We start from the raw sequence: 17936 nt of genomic DNA, 5'->3' as shown, positions 1-17936 counted from the left end.
CTGTGGAGTGGGGCTCATGCACAGATAATCCTGGATATCTATTGATGCAGTACAATCCACTCCTCATTTAGCTGCTTAAGAGAATAATCACTTTATTGTTTATGATTCTTGGGCCAGGAATGTGGGCAGAATTTGGGCAATTTTCTGCTCCATGTGGCATTGACATGGATCTCTCAGTGGGATTCAGTTCATGGCTGGGCTGGTCAAGAGAGTCCAGGAAATCTTTATCCTCTTGTCAGAGACCTTGGCAGTGAAGAGCTGCATGGCTGGGTTCAGTTGGGGGACTGGGATGGCTGGACCTCTCTCTCTCTCTCTCTCTCTCCCTCTCTCTCTCTCTGTCTTATAGTCCCAGAGCTGCTCCCTCTCTGTCTGTTCTCTATGTGGTCTCTTTAGCAGGGTCACCAGATTTCCTACATGATGGCTAGAGGCTCCCAAGAGAGAGGAAGTAGAAACTGCTAATCTTCTTAAAGTCTGGGATCCGAACTGGCACTGTGTCATTTCTGCCATATTCCATCGACTGAGCAGTCACGAAGCAAGTTAGGTTCAAAGGGATTGGGGATTAAACTTTACTTCTCAATGGGGAAGTGGAATGTGTGCACAGGAAAAGAAGGAATTAAAGGTGGCCATCTTTAGGGATAAGCTACTATAAGGCCCCTTTGTAAGAATTTGGAAGGATTTGGAGCCTGGGGTCACATCAGAGTTGATGATGCCCAGATGGTTCCAAGAGTGTCAGCCTAACTGGCCATCAAGACCAAAACTCCTTCTGGCTCTGGGAGTGAGATGTAACCAACATAAACCCTCTTTGCTTCTAATATCCAGGAAACCATCTTGACTCAGTGATCTGGACATGTCCAACCCCAGAATTCCTTGCTTGGACCAAGTTTACCCCATTCTGTCTCAGGGAGAACAAAATGATTTTTTATCATGAGTGCTAACTCTGTCAGTTGGTGGCTAACTGGAGCATGGTGTTGAGAAGGATTCTGAGACCACAGCAAGGCTGTAATACTGGGATGTATTGGTCATGTCTGTTTTGGGTACAGAATGGAGTGACATCACTTGTGCTCTTTAGATTTATTATTCTCTACCTGGGTCTGACCGTGTCATGCTTTTACCAGAGGTATATTGATTAGTCTCTAAACTTGCCATGTGCTTTCCCACTTGCCCCTGTTTGTTGAGCACTTTTCCTTCTCAGTGGTTGTCTGCAACTCTCCTGGCCTTCAAGGTCTGCCTCCTCTTCCAGCCTTTGCTAGACCACCCTAGTTTCTGGAGTTCTATAAAATCAGGCTCAGTGAATTTCTACCATTAGATACTGCTGTGCATTGTCAATTATATTTTCTTTTTTTTTTTAATGTTCATTTATTTATTTGAAGGTGGGGGAGGGGCTTAACTGACTGAGCCACCCAGGCGCCTCAAGGGGAGGGACAAAGAGAGAGGGAGAGAGAGAATCCCAAGCAGGCTCCGTGCTGCCAGTGCAGAGCCTGACGTGGGGCTTGAACTCACAAACCATGAGATCGTGACCTGAGCTGAAATCAAGAGTCGGACACTTAACTGACTGAGCCACCCAGGTACCCCTGTCCATTATCTTTTCATCTGCATATTAATTATTCCTAATTAGGCTATTAGATAATTAGGTTCTTATATGCCTTGGTATCCTTTCTTCCATTTTCTAAGTTGATGTTTCTCCTGAAGGTAGTGACTTAAAGGTGAGCATCAGAAGAGGATTTGAAGATATTGACTCTATATTTCCCTGCAAATAGGCATTGAAGGTAGAAATGGGTTAATACCCATAGGCTCAGCTTAGTGGGTTTTGCCAAGAGAGTTTGCCTGGATTGGAAACGAGGATGGGCAGGCAGGGCAGAAGCACAGCTGTTGGTCAGGTAGCCCCGGTGCTCACTCTGGCTAAGATTGCTGGGTGCCTATGCTGCTGCACGAGTCGTGATGACAGTCCTGGGTTCCATGTGTGTCTAGGCTCTTGTGATCCTTGTTGTTGCCTGCTGTTTGAATTATCAGTCTGAAAATGTTTAACTCAATATTCTGGAAGGTGAATTGGGGATGTTTAAAGACTCCAGAGAGGGAAACAGTGGGAAGAAGGAGGCAAAAGAAGCTTCTGGAGGTCTTGTGGGGATGGGGACAGTGATTAAGCATCCCTGATTTTCACAAGCCAAGAAGGGCTTGTCCGTTTTTGCCTCTACAGGGTTAGTGTTTATTTGGTGTTTATGCTATCTGGAGCTGAAAGCAGAGAAAGTGGAATCAGCAGAATTCCTTTGTGTATTGCTGTGTCTGTTTGGGCATATAAAACTTATAGAGGAAAAGGTAAAGAAACAGAGATCATAATTTATGTTACTTTATATGTACCAAATAAAATAGCTATGTCTATAGTTCCTGGGTTGATCCAGGGTGAGTGGGATAAAGGTAAAGATGTGTAATTTGGAGCTAAGCTCTTAGATGCTTGTTTCTTGTCTGTTCCTTTTAGGTTTCTAGTAGAGAGAACTTTAGAGCATTTTTTCAAGATTAGATTGGTTCCTCCTAGAGATAAACACACACACACACACACACACACACGTGCGCACACACACACAGCTCCCTACCTGGGAAGGGTCATAGCTCTGCAGATACCTACAGTTAAGTCATGCTTCTTTCTAGTCCAGTGATGTGGTTTCCCAGCATCCCTACTGAGTCACTTTGTGTGTATCCAGGAACCAAATATAATCAGGATATTTTTTATGATCATTAAAATACAGAGGCAATTAATGTTATTCATAATATATCAGAAACAGGGTGAGATCTTAAAGTGTATTCAGAATCATGACATCAAAGACATCAATCAAAGACATCAAAGGAAGATGAAATTATGTGCAGCCCAGCCATATGGTTGAATGAACTTTATTTTATTGTCTTTTTGATAATTGGTCATCTAAATGTCATTTACTAGGAAAGTCATGTAAAGAATCCATTTTGCCCATCTCTAAGAACAACAGCAATAACAACTATAATTTTGAGTGCTCGCTTGATACCAGATGTTGTGCTAAATGCTTTACCTACCCATGATCTCATGTCATCTTTCATGATTAATGGGAGCTTCTGATGCCACCATTAAGAAATAAACCTCCTGGGGCTCCTGGGTGGCTCAGTCAGTTAAGTGTCCAACTTCGGCTCAGGTCATGATCTCATGGCTTGTGAGTTTGAGCCCCACGTCAAGTTCTGTGCTGACAGCTCAGAGCCTGGAGCCTGCTTTGGATTCTGTGTCTCCATCTCTCTCTCTGCCTCTCCCCTGATCTCTCTCTCAAAAATAATTGCTTCCTTCATCTCCTTGTGTTGTTGGTTTCCGTGACTTTAATAAAATCATTCCTGGGGTGCCTGGGTGACTCACTCCGTTAAGCGTCCAACTCTTGATTTCGGCTCAGGTCATGATCTTACGGTTCGTGAGTTCAAGCCCCACATCAGGCTCTGTGCTGGCAGCGTAGAGCCTGCTTGGATTGCCTCTCTTTCTCCCTTTCTTGGCCTCCCCCCCCCCCCATTCATACTGTCTCTCTGAAAATAAATAAATAAACTTAAAAAAATTAAAATAATTTCTGAAAAGAAGATTCTTTGCTTCGATGCAGCAGGTGTTAACTGGATCATTCTGTGTTTTTCCAGCCTGTGCAAGGCTCTGCAGGGTGTATGGTGAGGGCCATTCTTCTGCTTTTTCCTTGCTCTTTATTTTACCCCAAACCCATGAAGTCACATTAGGGGCAACAGGGGACTGCCTGTTGATGGATGTGTCCCATGTTCTCCCCAAACTAGTTTCTTCCGTCACTTCCATTCCATTTCAACGTAATGATAGAACTGACACCTCTTTTCTCCCCTTTGAAGAGGATGTACTTTCCACTGCTTGGAAGAAACCAGTTGTTAACTTACAGTCACTGGAAGAAACCAGTTGTTAACTTACAGTTAAACTTTTAACCATCTGTTTTAAAACATACCCAGGATTTGTTTTAATCACATGTGGTTAGACACACAGACACAGAATGACTGTCATGATGGAAGTGTATATGCACAGATCCCTAGAAACAGAAGGCATGCCATGCCATGCCCCATGGGGCTACATGGGGAAGCACCAGGGTCGGTCAGGAGGCAGAAGGAGAGTGAAGGGGAAGTGCAGGTAAAAGTCTTTATTGTGGTTTCACCAGGAAGGAGTGGATGAGGTGGGGTGAGTAGGCTTAGGATTGACTACTTTGAATCATTTCAGTGGGCTCCAAGGTGTGGGGACTGCACAACTGGAATGATTAGGCTCTGGGTTGATTTAGGGCAGCAGTCAACATGTGAGAGCTTGATAAAGGAGGTAGTCGGGAGTATGGGTTCTGGACTGGTTGGTTTGCATAGGAAGGGTGTATTCTCAGGCAAGTAGTTTGCTGTGTCTAAGAATTCACTAGCCCTGAGAGTCATCAAGGACCCAGATGTCAGAAAATCAAGAATATAGAAAAAAAGAAAATATAATCACCATTCTTTAAAATATTTACCCAAGAGGGGCGCCCGGGTGACTCGGTTGGTTGGGCATCAGACTTCGGCTCAGGTCATGATCTCGAGGTTCATGAGTTCTGTGCTGATAGCTCAGAGCCTGGAGCCTGCTTCGGATTCTGTGTCTCCCTTTCTCTCTGCCCCTCCCCTGCTCGCGTTCTAGCTCTTAAAAATAAATAAACATTAAAAAAATTATTTTCAATAAAAAATCAAGTAAAATATTTATCCAAGAGATAATAAACTTGTGTGTCTGGCCCCCGCACTTCTAGAGCTGGTGCAGTACTTGAGCCACTGCTGTGCACACAGTGGGCCCTCAATTAGTGTTTGTTCGGTAAGTGCTGAATGAATGCTCCAACCTGGTGCCTGCAATATACAGAAGTGCCTACAGAGTTTCTCTGCCCTCAAGGAGTATACAGTCTAGTTGGAGGAAGAAACACATAAATGCATATATTATAACATAATTGCCATAAGGAAATCTGTAATTATCTTCAAAACTACTCCTCCTAGAGTCGCTGTGGCTAGAGAATGACCTCTTGGTCTATCCAGCCATTTAAGCCAGAACATGAATGATCCTAGCTCCTCTCACGTCTCCACCCCACTCCCAACAGTGCCCCCAGCCATCAAGTTTTGCTCATTCTCCCTTCTAAATCTACCACCAGGTTTGTCCCTGCTTCTCCATCTTACTGACTGTGAGAGAGACGCCACGTGGCCGCGCTGAGGGAAAACCACTGCCGTCCAGCTTTCTTACACACCCTCCTAGAGCCTCCCAGAGTCAGAGTGGGTGGGACGCCCCCATCCCGGCTGTGCTCTGTTCCGCAGCAGGGCCCCAGCACTAATTCGGAGCAGCTGCGCCCCCGTGGCTGCTGGGCATCTGGGAGGGGAACAGCATGGGAGGGGCGCCTGGTGGGGGTGAGGCGGGAGCCCTCCACCCACGGGGGCTTAACCACCACCCAGAGAGTCTCTTTCAAAATGTTCTCATCCCTAGAAACCGCTGTCTCTGGCAGGGGCCCAGAGCCAGCACAAGGCCAGAGACAATTTTGAGGTCCCCCAGTCCTCCCACCTCCTCTTGGTGTGTCCCCTTCCAGAGGGGCCTGGTGCCCGCTGACTGTGCTCGCAGCCCCTCTGTGTCACTCGGTCACGTGGGTGGAAGGTAAAGGTGGCTCCCCCTGTTGGTATTTGTGCCGGAAAAGAGCATGGGGAGGAGCACAAGGCGTAGCATAAAGTGATGACTTTCTACAAGAGTCGGGAACCTGTTGGTTCATGGAGGACATCCGTGTGTGCCCCAGAGCACAGTTACAATTTGTTCCTCCACTTTTCCAGCCGGGGCTAGGAGAACATGCCCGGGGGAAGAAGGTTGGTGGCCAGAGGCTGCAGTCCAGCTTCCACTGTCTGGGTGTGCAAACTCTGACTGAGGTTCAGAGGCCTAAAAGGAAGGTGTATGTGTTTTGGGGGGCTGTTACAACAAGACATCAGACTGAGAGGCCTAAACAACACATATTTATTCTCTCACGGTTCTGGAGGCTCGTAGTTCAAGATCAGGATGTCAGCAGGTTCGGTTTCTCCTGAGGCCTCTCTCCTTGGTTTGCAGATGGCTGCCTCCTTATGTGTCCTCTCATTGCCTTTTCCCTGTGCGTGCATGTCCCAGTGTCTCTCTGTGTGTCTAAATTGCCTCTTCTGAGGATGACAGGCATATTGTAATCCATTAGGGCTCACCCTAACGACCTCATTTTAGCTAAATCATCTCATTAAAGGCCCTACTTCCACATACACTCACGTTCTGAGTTATTAGAAGTTAGGGCTTCCACATGTGAATTTGGGGAGGACACAATTCAGCCCGTAGCAGAAGGCTAGCACGGTGGCAGAAGCTTAGAACTGCAGTTCTCAAAAACGTTCAGGTAGCCAAGAATGGCGTTCGTTCCGAACAATGTTGAACCAGTGGATTCCATTATATGAACTAAGAACAACTTCACTGACAGAAAATAGCATGTTGTGTTAAGAGTGCAATCTAAACTCCCAGTGAACAAAATGAGCGTGGGGAAGGGACAAATTGTTAACTAAGCAGACTAGCAGTTTTGAGTTTTTGCTGCAATAGTTGCTTACTTGCTCAATTACTGTTTCATCCACTGTACTTGCTGACAAAACAGGAGTAGGTGCCAGAGTTTTGTGAACTTTCTGAGTGAAAACCTGAAACTGACAAAATTCCATGTACTGAATACATTTTCTGTATGTTTTTGGAAAAACGCTCTGTTGTTCAGTTTTAGCAATGGAAACATCATCAATATTCCAGAGGCACATATTTTGGGAAGCCCCATTCTTATGTGTCTTCTGTAGTTAGTCAGAAGACTTATGGGACAAATAACACTTTTTAGTGATCACTGAAAGGGGATTTAAGAGGCTAATTATTTGCAGTCTGGCTTCTCCATCGATCTTTTCATTTATTCAACATAATTGATTAAGCACCTTCAGTAACGTTTAAATCAGGGGCACCTGGGTGGCTCAGTCGGTTAAGTGTCCGACTTCAGCTCAGGTCACCATCTCATTGTTCATGAGTTTGAGCCCCACATCTGGCTGTCTGCTGTCAGTACAGAGCCCACTTCAGATCCTCTGTCCCTCTCTCTCTCTGCCCCTTCCCTGCTGGTTCTTTCTCTCTCTCTCAAAATAAATAAACTTAAAAAAATAATGTTTAAGTTAATATTCTGATAGGTGAAAAGGGATGTGCATAACACTGTGTAGACAATAGTGATAGGGAAGTGATGAGAAGCCACCCTTGCCTTGAGGACCTCATGCTATCCCTTAAGAATTTTGGCTGTAAACACCACAATGCATTCTGGCTGGTTTAAAGCAGGGAAGCAATTTGTTAAAGAAGTTATAGCAGAGAAAGAACCAGCTTGGAAGCAAAGTAGCCAGTCTGGGCAATGCACTGCTCCAGTGGCAACCCTTTTGCCCCTATTGGTGCCTGGGCACCAATGCTTGACATTGAGCACAAGACACTCCTGGAAGATTCCCTGCTGCTGCTGTCTCTGAGAATTGGATGTCTGCAGCTGCCTGTGCCCGAATGACTTCCATGAGGCAACCACTGCTTCATGCTTCTTACATCTGATTGGCAAGAGAAGCTTAGAAAGCAGGTTTCTGCCTTCCACCCTAAAGATGTGTGGAATCAAGAGATGGGAAATTCTGCAAACACAGGAAAGGTGTCAAAAAGCATTGGGAAGACAAAAAAGCGTGGCAGATGTCTACTCTAAGCTTCTAGTCTAATGGAGGAAACAGATGTATATTCAAAAATTAGTGGGAATAGTGTTACAATTAAGATGGCAATGATGGAGATGGCAATGATGGAGACCAGAAAAGGAGTTGTTAACAGCCTGGAATGGTCAGGGAAGGCTTCCTGGAGGAGGTGAACTCATCTTGATGGATGAAGCAAAAGGGGGGCAAGCTTGGGGCTAAATTAAAAACAAGGACCCTTGCTGTCTTACTTTAAACGTGCCTCCACAGTAAGTGTGCCAGACTTAATAAATGGAAACTGATGAAACAAAAAGAAAAGGCAGATTGGAATCAGAATGCATTAGTGGAGGACTCATGTGAGAGCTGGCTGGGAAATGCTCAGGGCATCCCGTGTGGGGCTGCCTGCATAATCGACTTGGCTCGTGTCCTTTTCCCTCCCAGCTCCACTCCCTTCAGACGTCCTAATAGGTTATGGCTTCCAGGAGGAAACATGCTGTGCATTTTCAGAAGGGTTTTGGAAATACAAAGCCTGACTCTTTTTTCTTTCTTAAAAAATAATGTTATTGTAAAAGTAATAAGAAAAGTGTAGAGTGGAAAGTGCAAGTTCTTTCAATAACTACCATTTATGTATTTATATAGTATCTTTTTTAAAATCTCAAATGCGGGGCGCCTGGGTGGCTCAGTCGGTTAAGCGTCCGACTTCAGCTCAGGTCATGATCTTGCGGTCCATGAGTTCGAGCCCCACGTCGTGCTCTGTGCTGACAGCTCAGAGCCTGGAGCCTGTTTCAGATTCTGTGTCTCCCTCTCTCTCTGACCCTCCCCCGTTCATGCTCTGTCTCTCCCTGTCTCAAAAATAAATAAACATTAAAAAAAAATAAAAAATAAAATAAAATCTCAAATGCAATCAACTTACATTACACCTGCTTTACAATACTTCCCTCCCCATTTTCCGTATCTTAGATTTCTTAAAAAGTGAGTCTTACATGTATTTGGTTGATAAATATTTCTTAATCACGAGGAGGTGAAGAGTAAGTCTGTTTTTAAGGCTGACGTTAGTTTTGAGAGTTGAAATACGGGGCCCTGCTCCTCCCCAAATCTGTTTCTCCTGCATTTTCCCACCTGGGTAAATGGTATCACGCAGTGATTGCCGCTGTGCAGGAACTTTGCCACCAGCCTTCATTCCTCCCTCTACCACCCCACAACTTTCCATCAGCAAGTACTGCTGTCTCTTCCTCCACATTCACCTTCGCCCTGCCGCCGTCCCCACACAAGGCATCTTCGTCTCCTGCCTGGACTAAGGTTTCCTGAGCAGGTTTTCTCCAGTCCATTCTTCTCACTGTAGCCAAATGATATTTCAGAACAGAAGTGTCTGTTATATAAAACTTTCCAGAGCTGGCTCCCTGTTGCTCTCGGATAAAATTCAATGTCTTACAAGTTATGGCTACTGACCACGCTGCACCCCATTCTCCTCCCTCCCGCCATCAGCCAGAACCGTGGTCATTACGCCAGCATGCCCTTAGGTTGGGTTTCCAACACAGGACCCATACCCCCAACCGCGCCCCCCCCCCCCCCCCCAATCCTCTCCACTCTAGGGAGCTGGTTTCTTATCTTTTAGGTCTCGGCTTACATGGCACTTCCTCCAAGTGCATTCCCCTGATTTTTTGTCTAAATAATGCTCCTTCCAACCTGGTATTTTCTTATTGCGGTTTCCTGTTTATTTCTCTTCTGGCACTTAACACAGTCATCTATATTTTTCTGGTTTACTTATCATCTATCACTCCCCCTAAAATCTGAGTTCTGAGGAGGTGGGATCTTATCTGCCTTGTTGGCACTGTATCCACAGCCTCTGGCCCAGAGTGTTCAATACATGTTTCATGAGGGAATGAAGCAGTCTAGGACCTTCCAGCCCTCTGCCAGACCTCTTCCAACTCTGCCTTTGAGGCACGCTCTCTCCATTCCTGGGAGGTTACCATCAGCCTCAAATTTATACCAGGCTGCCCCCAACACACACACACCTGCCGCAGACACTGGGGAATTCTCAGGCTTTGTGCTTCTCTTATCCCGTGCTTGGTGATGGCGGCCAAACACGGATGACCCACATTTCATCCTCCCACGTCTTAGTGAGGCTAGCCCATCCCCCAGGTCTTTGCTGCCTGCTGTGTGAGTAGTAGATGATAAAACAGGCTCCCGTGGGCCTCCCCTGCAGGTGTGTGAGAGACTGGAAAGCACTCTGAATTTGGAGGCAGCTCAGCTTTGGAGACCTACCCCTCCCCTCTCTATGTAACTGGGAAACTCACTGTATCCTGAGCTTCCCTTTCCTCATGTATAGAATATGAGCAGAGGTCCTTGTTCTAGGCTTCTTACAGGGCCAATTTGTGCATGTCTGTTGCCAGTTGTAAGTGTGTTATAGTAGGACTTTGTCCAGCACGAGTAGGCTGTCATTGAGAATGAGGAGCGTAGACTTGGAGAAGAGAAAGCCAGATCAAACCAGTTGACTGGACAAAGTTCCCGTCCCCTTCAGTGGATTGAGAGTACCTCTTAAAATCACGTTGTGCAGGCAAAGCAGGGACCTGGTCCTGTACACTCACCTATGGTCCAAAGCACTGGTTCGGCCAACAAAAATATTCACCATTCTAATAGTAAAGAACCAAATGAGAGCTTCCTAGCAAACAATAGACAATGAGTCAAGAGTCAATAAACTTGGGCTGTATTTCTTCACTTTGGTGAGATGTCATTTGGGCCTTTCTGAGAGGAAGGTTAGTTGAAATTCTTCCTTCCAATACTGTCTCTCACAGTGAATACGCAAGCCTGCACTCAATGAAGCCAGGCTCTTGCTATAAGATCAACCAAGAAATGGTCTCTGACCACCTATGGGCATCTGCTACAGTCACAAGGAAATCTGGGATTCTCTCTCTGCCCCTTTAAGGCAAAGTTTCTCAACCACAGCACTACTGACATTTTGGGTGGGATAATTCTTTGTGTTTCTAGAAGGGGTCTGTCCTGGTGTTGAAGGATGCTTAGCAGCCTCCTCTGGCCTCCATCTACTAGATGCCAGGAGCACGACAACACTCTGTGCCACACGTACTTATGACAGCCAAATATGTCTCCAGACATTGCCAAATGTCCCTTGGGGGCAACATCCCTCTTCAGAACCACTACCATAAGGGAAAGAATTGTCCAGTAAATGGGATGGACATAAAGAATTCTAAAGGTGAGTATACTTTAAGCTAAATATGAAACATGAATGTATTTATGCAAGTTACCTGACTGTCTGGGTGTTGAAGGGCACTTGATTTTCAACATGGTAAGTCTTAATAGTGGTGGGACAAAGAAGGTACTTGGCCCCACCTGATATGATGCTTCTTTATAGCTCTTATCTAGCCTAGGAATATTCAGGGATTTACATGCTGCTTGATTGCAGAGATTAGTTTGTCTTAATAAAGTCAATGTCTGTGACATCGAACTTCATTTATAAAATGACTAATAACCAGTTTGTTGGGAGGATTGAGCTAGTTCATGTGGCATACTCAGTCTCCAATTTATAGGTATCTTTTTGAATTATTATTCAGTAATTTCTCTGTCCTATGGTATTTATATTATAGCTGTTTTGCAATGCACATCTTCCATGCTCTGTTAATTCAATCTGCATCCCATTTGATGCTCACAGTGCACCATCGGTGACATGATGCATGATGCCCATTTTACAGATGGAAGAAGTGAGGCTTGGAAAGGTTTAGCATCTTGTCAGGGTCCCACAGCCTGTAGAGGGTGGGGAAAGTATTTGGGCTCTCATTGCTCCACTTTCAAGGACTGCATGTCTACTACACTGGAAGGAATGAGAGCTTGGGAGTTCAAGGTCTATCCCCAACCTTTTTCTTCCATCTGTCAACTTAAGAGCAACCTTAAGGTTGTTTTCAATATACTTGGCTTCTCCACCCAAAGGGATTACACCTTCCAAGATGACAAAGAGTGTATCTTGTAACTCTTTGTATCTTAAGGGTCATACACAGAGTGGATGCTTAATATATATTTGCTGTTTTATTTTTCTTAACTCCTGTGTACTTTTAGCAAGACTTAATTGAGGAGGAGTAAAAATTCTTCATGTCTCCTAAGGAATGGAAATTTGTCTTACAAGTTAGCTCCAGGGATAAATTATTTCTTCTTTACCCTCTAATTTTGGATACCACGAGGAGTAGCTGTTTTGACAAGAGGAATTGAATAGCGTTGCTACATTTCACCTACATCAGTTGCTCTTTCTGCAGAACCTGATGGTATTACCTGTGAGGGATGGATGCATGTGATTCTGACTTCAAGTTCATCTCTGGTTAGCTGGGGCACAGGAGAGGGTCAGCCCTCTTTTCTGTTGTAAGGAGGACAATTCAGCCAAGGAAGAGAGAACTACTCCAGAGAGCCAAGCCACCAATAGGGGTGTGTGTTTCTCTGTCACTGTGTGCCTGTGCACGTGTGTGTGTGTGTGTGTGTGTGTGTGTGTGTCTGTGTGTCTGTGTGTCTGTGTGTCTGTGTCTATGTCTGTGTGTTTGTGTGAGAAAGGAAGTTTGGGTTGGAGTGGGGGAGAAATCTCTACCTGGTGAATGGCTGAGGGGTCCTCCCACTCAACAGACCTCAGGGATTAGTGATAGTGGTGTTGACATGTTATAATATTTTAAAACCCAAGAATGTCTTGGTTATCTGGGTTACATTGTTTTTGCTCTCAAATGAAAAAGGAGCTTTTGGGGGTGGATATTTGTTGATGAGTCTCATGGCCAAGCTAACTGCTGGATCTGTCTAAATGAAATCAGTGATTTCAAGGCGTTCAAACACTGTTGTGTCTTCTGGAGGTTGTGTATATCCTAATAAATTTAGAGTGAGTTCCTTGCTTTATTTCCAGGTTAGGGGAAAACACTACTCCAGCCTTGGTTTGGCCTCTCAGAGTGTTTTCAAGCTTAAAATTCTTGGCCTTTTGACTTGCAAGTGGTTGATTTACATCCTAAGAGCCTTTTCAGTGTGGCTAGTCTTTTTGTTGATTTTGTTCTGGTTGTTTTATTTTAAATTTCCAAATCCAGGAAATTACTATGGGTTGGGCATGCCTAGTTAAGAGGCCCGGAGCGAAGGGGCCCCCATATTTACCTGGCAAGTTTTCCATTCATCTGTTGATGGATACTTGGGTTGTTTCTACCTTTTGGCTCTTGTGAATAGTGCTGTGAACACTCATGTGTAAGTATTTGTTTGAATTCCTGTTTTCAGTCCTTTGGAGTATACACTTATGAGTCAAATTACTCAATCATATGATAATTCTGCATTTAACATTGTGAGGGCTCAGCATTGGTTTTGATGATTTAGCTCCTGATTTACTGTTGGGACCATTAGAGGGGCTTTGCTAGATTCGTGGAATCTGATTGTTCAAAAGAGCCTTAAAGATCATTTAATATAGCTTCTCACCCATCTCAAGAAGTCTGACTACAGGGAATATCATTGAAGCCCCTCTGCCCCCTCCATGCATAATTCTAGAGCAGAGTGGTACCTACCTCCCAAGAATGGCCAGTTTTGGCCAGTGTCATCTATTGGCTTGCCCTAGTTCTACACTATAAAGAAGTTTTGTTTGTTTGCTGGTTTTTTAACCTGCAATCCATGTACTCCTGGGATTTATCCACAGATGAACTTTGGTGTGGAGAAATGGGAGAAAAGTTTATAACTACCATTGCTCTTTAAAGGATTCCTGGGGGCACCTGGGTGGCTCAGTCAATTAAGCATCTGACTTTGGCTCAGGTCAAGACTCTCCATTCCCAAGATCAAGCCCCCCATCAGGCTCTGTGCTGACAGCTCAGAGCCTGGAGCCTGCTTCTGATTCTGTGTCTCCTTCTCCCTTTCTCTTCCCCTCCTCCATTCGTGCTTCTCTTTCTCTCAAAAATAAATAAACATTAAAAAAAAGAAAAAAAGGAGGATTCCTGAACCACTGTTCTGGAGTGACCCAATAATGCCATCTCTTTCTTCTACCCACGATCCTTCAAAAGTTTGCTGGCTGACCGTTGCTTGATTGACAGCTGCCCTCTACTCACCTCTGCTCTCTAGATGCAAAGATCAGCAAAGGATGATGTTTTCCCAAACACCCACCTATAAGAGGACAGAGCCCAGGGTGGAAGGCTGTGCAGAAGGAGCTGAGAGGCTGAAGAGCATGCCAGGTCCCTGGTGTGGGCCCCACTGCCTGTGACCTTGGTCACCTGTGGTTTACTGCAGATGCATAAAGAATTTGCTTTCTAAGAGATTGTTTTGCTTGGAGAGAAAGCCATTTCTGAAAAGGCTGTGAAAGTCCTTGAAAGTTACACAGTTTATAATGTTGGTAGGGTGCAGAAAATATCATGATTAGCTCTTTTTAAAAATAAACTTGTTATTGAAATATAATGTACATAAAGAATGTGTACAATTGTAAGAGTACATTCTATGTGATGCCGTTCATATAAGGTATAAAAACAGAATTTATCTATGGTATTAAAAGTCAGGGTATTGGTTACCTTCTGGTGAGTTGTACCTAGAAAAGAACACAAGGGGTGCCCCTGAGGCTGATTATGTCCCAATTTTTGATGGGAACAACTCCTTGTGATTTAACAGAATCCTAAATAGTGTTTAGTATGCACCAAACTGAGAATAGAAAAATCCTGGGGTTAATGTGGTTCAGACAGCTAAGCCTGCCATTTGGGGATACCCATACTCTTGGTTTCTGTCTTCCTGGCATCCTTTCCCCTCTCTTGCTTTGGAGCATGCCCTTTCTCATTCTCAATCCACATGTCTCATGTGGTCTGTTACCCGATGGCTCTAGGAGCTGGGACATAACTCAGAGGCTGGTAAATGGTAATAGGTGCATGATCCAAGTCAGACCATGAGACTCCATCCTGGGACTTCTGCTAGAGCCACTGGAAAGAGACACATGCCCTCAGCTGAGGTTTCTAAGCCTGTAGAACATAAACTTGGACTGCTGGTGTCCATCTTTGCTACCATGCACAGAATGCCAACTGGAAATGATGCCAGCATGGAAGACAGAGAAATCAAGATTCCTGGTGACAGGCATTTATGGATCCAGCCATATTGACAGCTATCTCCATTCCCCATGGACTTTTCATTTATATGAGTCAATAAATTCCCCTTGCTGCTTCTGTTCTTCAGATTCAATTTCTATCCTTTGCCTCCATTGGTTCTACTGTTGAAACAGATTTGCGTCTCCAGTGATCAAAACCATTAGATCTATCTGTCCAAATTTGACTTCTGCCACTGTGGCACACAGTCTCTCTGTGAGCCCCTGTGAGTGCAGTGACAGCTCCAGATTGTGAGGGTTGGGGGTGGAGAGATTGGGGGAACTTTAGGAATAGTTGTTGGAGTGGAGGGATGGGCTGAAGGGGACTTGTTCTGAAGTTGTTTGCTCACGCAGCATTTTTGTCTAGTGTGCTTATTTGGGATGGCTAGGGGGGTGCTTATTGCTGTTACTGGGTGCCTGCTTCTTTCCATCCTCCTGGTACTTGGCTAATGATGCCCTTTTCTGTCTATAAGACAGAAGTACAAGAGATGAAATCACATAGCTTGGTGGAGTTTATCAACCTGCTGGAGATAAACAAGAATGGCCCAACAATGACCTTCTATTACCCATTTTATACAAACTCTGTATTTTAAAATATTCCAACCTATAAAGTGCAGAAGGGAATGCTAAGATGGCAGTTTTTGGAATAAAGTTGTTAAGGTGGTCCTATCTGGGGGGTCAGAGAAAGGCACTAAATTAGAACCATCTAAATCAGAGGCATACCTAATCGTACTTTGTGTTTTGCCACATAGATTTTCATCTATTTGCTGGTTGGAAAGTATTCTTCAATAAAACATTTAATGATTAATGATAACTTTATAAGTAAACGAAAGAATATCATAAAATAATAAGTTTATTTGTTTTTGGCTTATTTTCCTATCACTGCTTATGTTCTTTTTTAAAAAAATTTTTTTAATGTTCATTTTTGAGAGAGACAGAATGCAAGTGGGGGAGGGGCAGAGAGAGAGGGAGACCCACAATCTGAAGCAGGCTCCAGGCTCTGTGCTGACAGCTCGATATGGGGCTCGAACTCATGAACCATGAGACCATGACGTGAGCCGAAGTCGGACGCTTCACTGACTGAGCCAACCAGGCGCCCCTCACTGCTTATGTTCTGTCTGAAAGTCCATGCAGGGCTAGTGGGCAACCTCAGTGTGTCAGGGAGTCTGTTTCAGTTCATGGCTGTGAGTAGCCCTTTGGTAAATATATTGATTTGACCTAATTTGATGCTAGTTCTTTGCACTGAATCCTACATGTCTAACAGTAGCCATATAGCCTTGTCTCAACTTGACATTCAACCCTTTGACTCCTTTTCTCACCCGGAGGCAAACAACTACAATATAAGGGACTTTTACAAGGTCCGTAGGAAAAAATATTTTAGAACTCAAAATTACGTACGAAGATAGAACCATATACTCTCTTATCACTGAGAAGACGTTTATAGAGATGACCCCTGGTTCAGTCACCACATTTTTATCAGAGAGCAAAAATGTCTTGCTTAGTCAGTGGCAGCATAAGGCTAGACTCCAGGTCTCTGGTGCTGCCTAACCCACAGGTGTGCCCACTTACACCTTGGGACTGAGAGAGACTTGGCCACGTCCTAGAACTTCGAGACAACCTACTTACTGTTAGAAGAGGGGAGACGGAGTCAGAAGAAGGTCCTGGTGTTGTGCAGAGTTCACGCAAATGTACGTCCTTTGTATGTCTCTTCAGTTTCTAATAGATGCATAATGGAGACAGGAATAGCCACTGGTCACTTGACAGTTTCATTTTTAGAAGTTGTTACAAATTCCTCTTCCCATTATGTGGCTTACAGGGGTGGCTGAGATAATGCAAATGTGACTTTTAGGTTTCATTTCTTTTCTCTCCCTTCCTCTGGTGGAAAGGCTAGAGCGCAGTGGTTTCCAGAAGTAAAATGTGCCAGGAATTTATAGCTGGATAAATCTGCTTTTGAACCGTACCATGACCACCGGCATTAAAATTAGCACTTCCTGAGGGCCTTTTACAGGCCAAGGGTTCTGAATTTTCACAAGACCCTTATGAGGCAGACATTACTATTTGGCCCTACTTTTCTGATGAGGAAACTGAGGTTCAGAGAGGTTAATTGATCAGCCCTGTTCTGCCTGACTGTACGCACAAGCCTCGTTCACTGTGGAAGACCATAGGCCTAGAGAACAGCAATGAAAATGGACATTTTTGGAACGTTAGACAGATTGCAAGGTATGACATCTATGATTTAGATCATGGGATTTTCCCCCAGATCATTGCGTTTCAGAGATCTGATGCTAATTTCCACATGTCTGCGCATTCTGATAACAGAAGCTCCCTGCAGTAAGTGAATATTGTGAGGCTCCTCAGACAGATTTTGGGGGCAGACGTGTGTCCTTGCTCAGGGGCACCTTTAATGCTGTCTGGGGTGTGTTGTGTGTGCTGGGCTTGTCAGCGTGGGGAGTGCAGCTGATAGCGGGCAGCTTCTGGAGGCTTCGGCGATGGATCCCGGGGAGAGGGCACAGGGCAGCACAGTTCTCCTCCCAGTCTTGTTCTGCGCTTTCTAAAAATACTCCTGACAAACAGCTAATGGGCATTTTGGCCACACGGCTCTGAGCTGCCGCTGCCATTTGGAATGGGGCGTTTCTCTTTCAGACCTGCTCATCCTGATGTGTATATGATTGGGATAGACCCAGCTGTGTCGTGTCCTGGAATTTCACCATGGCCAGCTCACAGGGGCCTTTAAAAAACAATAAAGACCCTTCTTCCCTCTTTTAGCAAGTGTTGTGTGTTCGTTTAACGAAGTGAAATGAGATGAAAGCTTCTTTGGGAAAAACCCAGCTGTAGCCATTGACCAAGTATTGTTTAGTTATACACAAGGCCAGGGGGCCCCATCTCTCTAGAAGAGACCTGGTTTCTGAAATTGAGGAAGACTAAGGGGGCAGAGGTTTTTCAAACTTATATAATTGCGACGTAAATTGCCACAACCTTTTTGGAAAGCATGTTGACAATATGTAGATAGAGCCTCAAAGTGGGCCCCTGTCACCCTGTAATTTCTATAGATACCTTTTGAAGAACTAAATGGAAATAGGGTCAATTTTGTATTCATCAGAGCATCATTTAGGGTAGTAAAAAAAAAAAAAAAAAAAAAAAAAAAGGCCAT

At 44.6% G+C, this 17936-nt stretch overlaps 1 protein-coding gene and 1 long non-coding RNA gene across 10 annotated transcripts in view; one reads left to right on the top strand and one right to left on the bottom strand.

Moving 5' to 3' along the window:
• The window catches only part of PDZD2 (PDZ domain containing 2), a 364850-nt gene that overhangs the window by 57581 nt on the left and 289333 nt on the right, over positions 1-17936 (top strand). Inside the window, exon 1 of one of the 6 annotated variants that reach the window (XM_053201746.1) lies at positions 16517-17005. The exons of the other annotated variants lie outside the window; for them this stretch is intronic. The gene's annotated coding sequence lies outside the window, so the exon portion shown is untranslated. Of the gene's footprint in view, positions 1-16516; positions 17006-17936 lie in introns of those variants that run through there. 6 annotated transcript variants of the gene reach the window in all.
• On the bottom strand, positions 1674-16734 carry LOC113603927 (uncharacterized). 4 transcript variants are annotated; one of them, XR_008289885.1, is made up of 4 exons: positions 16412-16732; positions 8964-9055; positions 6598-6687; positions 1674-6171 (listed from the first exon to the last, which is right to left on the bottom strand). It is a non-coding gene; the product is annotated as an uncharacterized LOC113603927 (long non-coding RNA). The 4 variants fall into 4 exon arrangements; XR_008289886.1 differs by having other exon boundaries at positions 13831-16484; XR_008289895.1 differs by lacking the exon at positions 6598-6687 and having other exon boundaries at positions 8839-9055; positions 16412-16728.

Source organism: Acinonyx jubatus, chromosome A1 (assembly GCF_027475565.1).
Source record: "Acinonyx jubatus isolate Ajub_Pintada_27869175 chromosome A1, VMU_Ajub_asm_v1.0, whole genome shotgun sequence".
NCBI lineage: Eukaryota > Metazoa > Chordata > Mammalia > Carnivora > Felidae > Acinonyx > Acinonyx jubatus.
The sequence above is the reverse complement of the archived record's forward strand: the minus strand, read 5'-3'. Positions and strand labels throughout refer to the sequence as shown.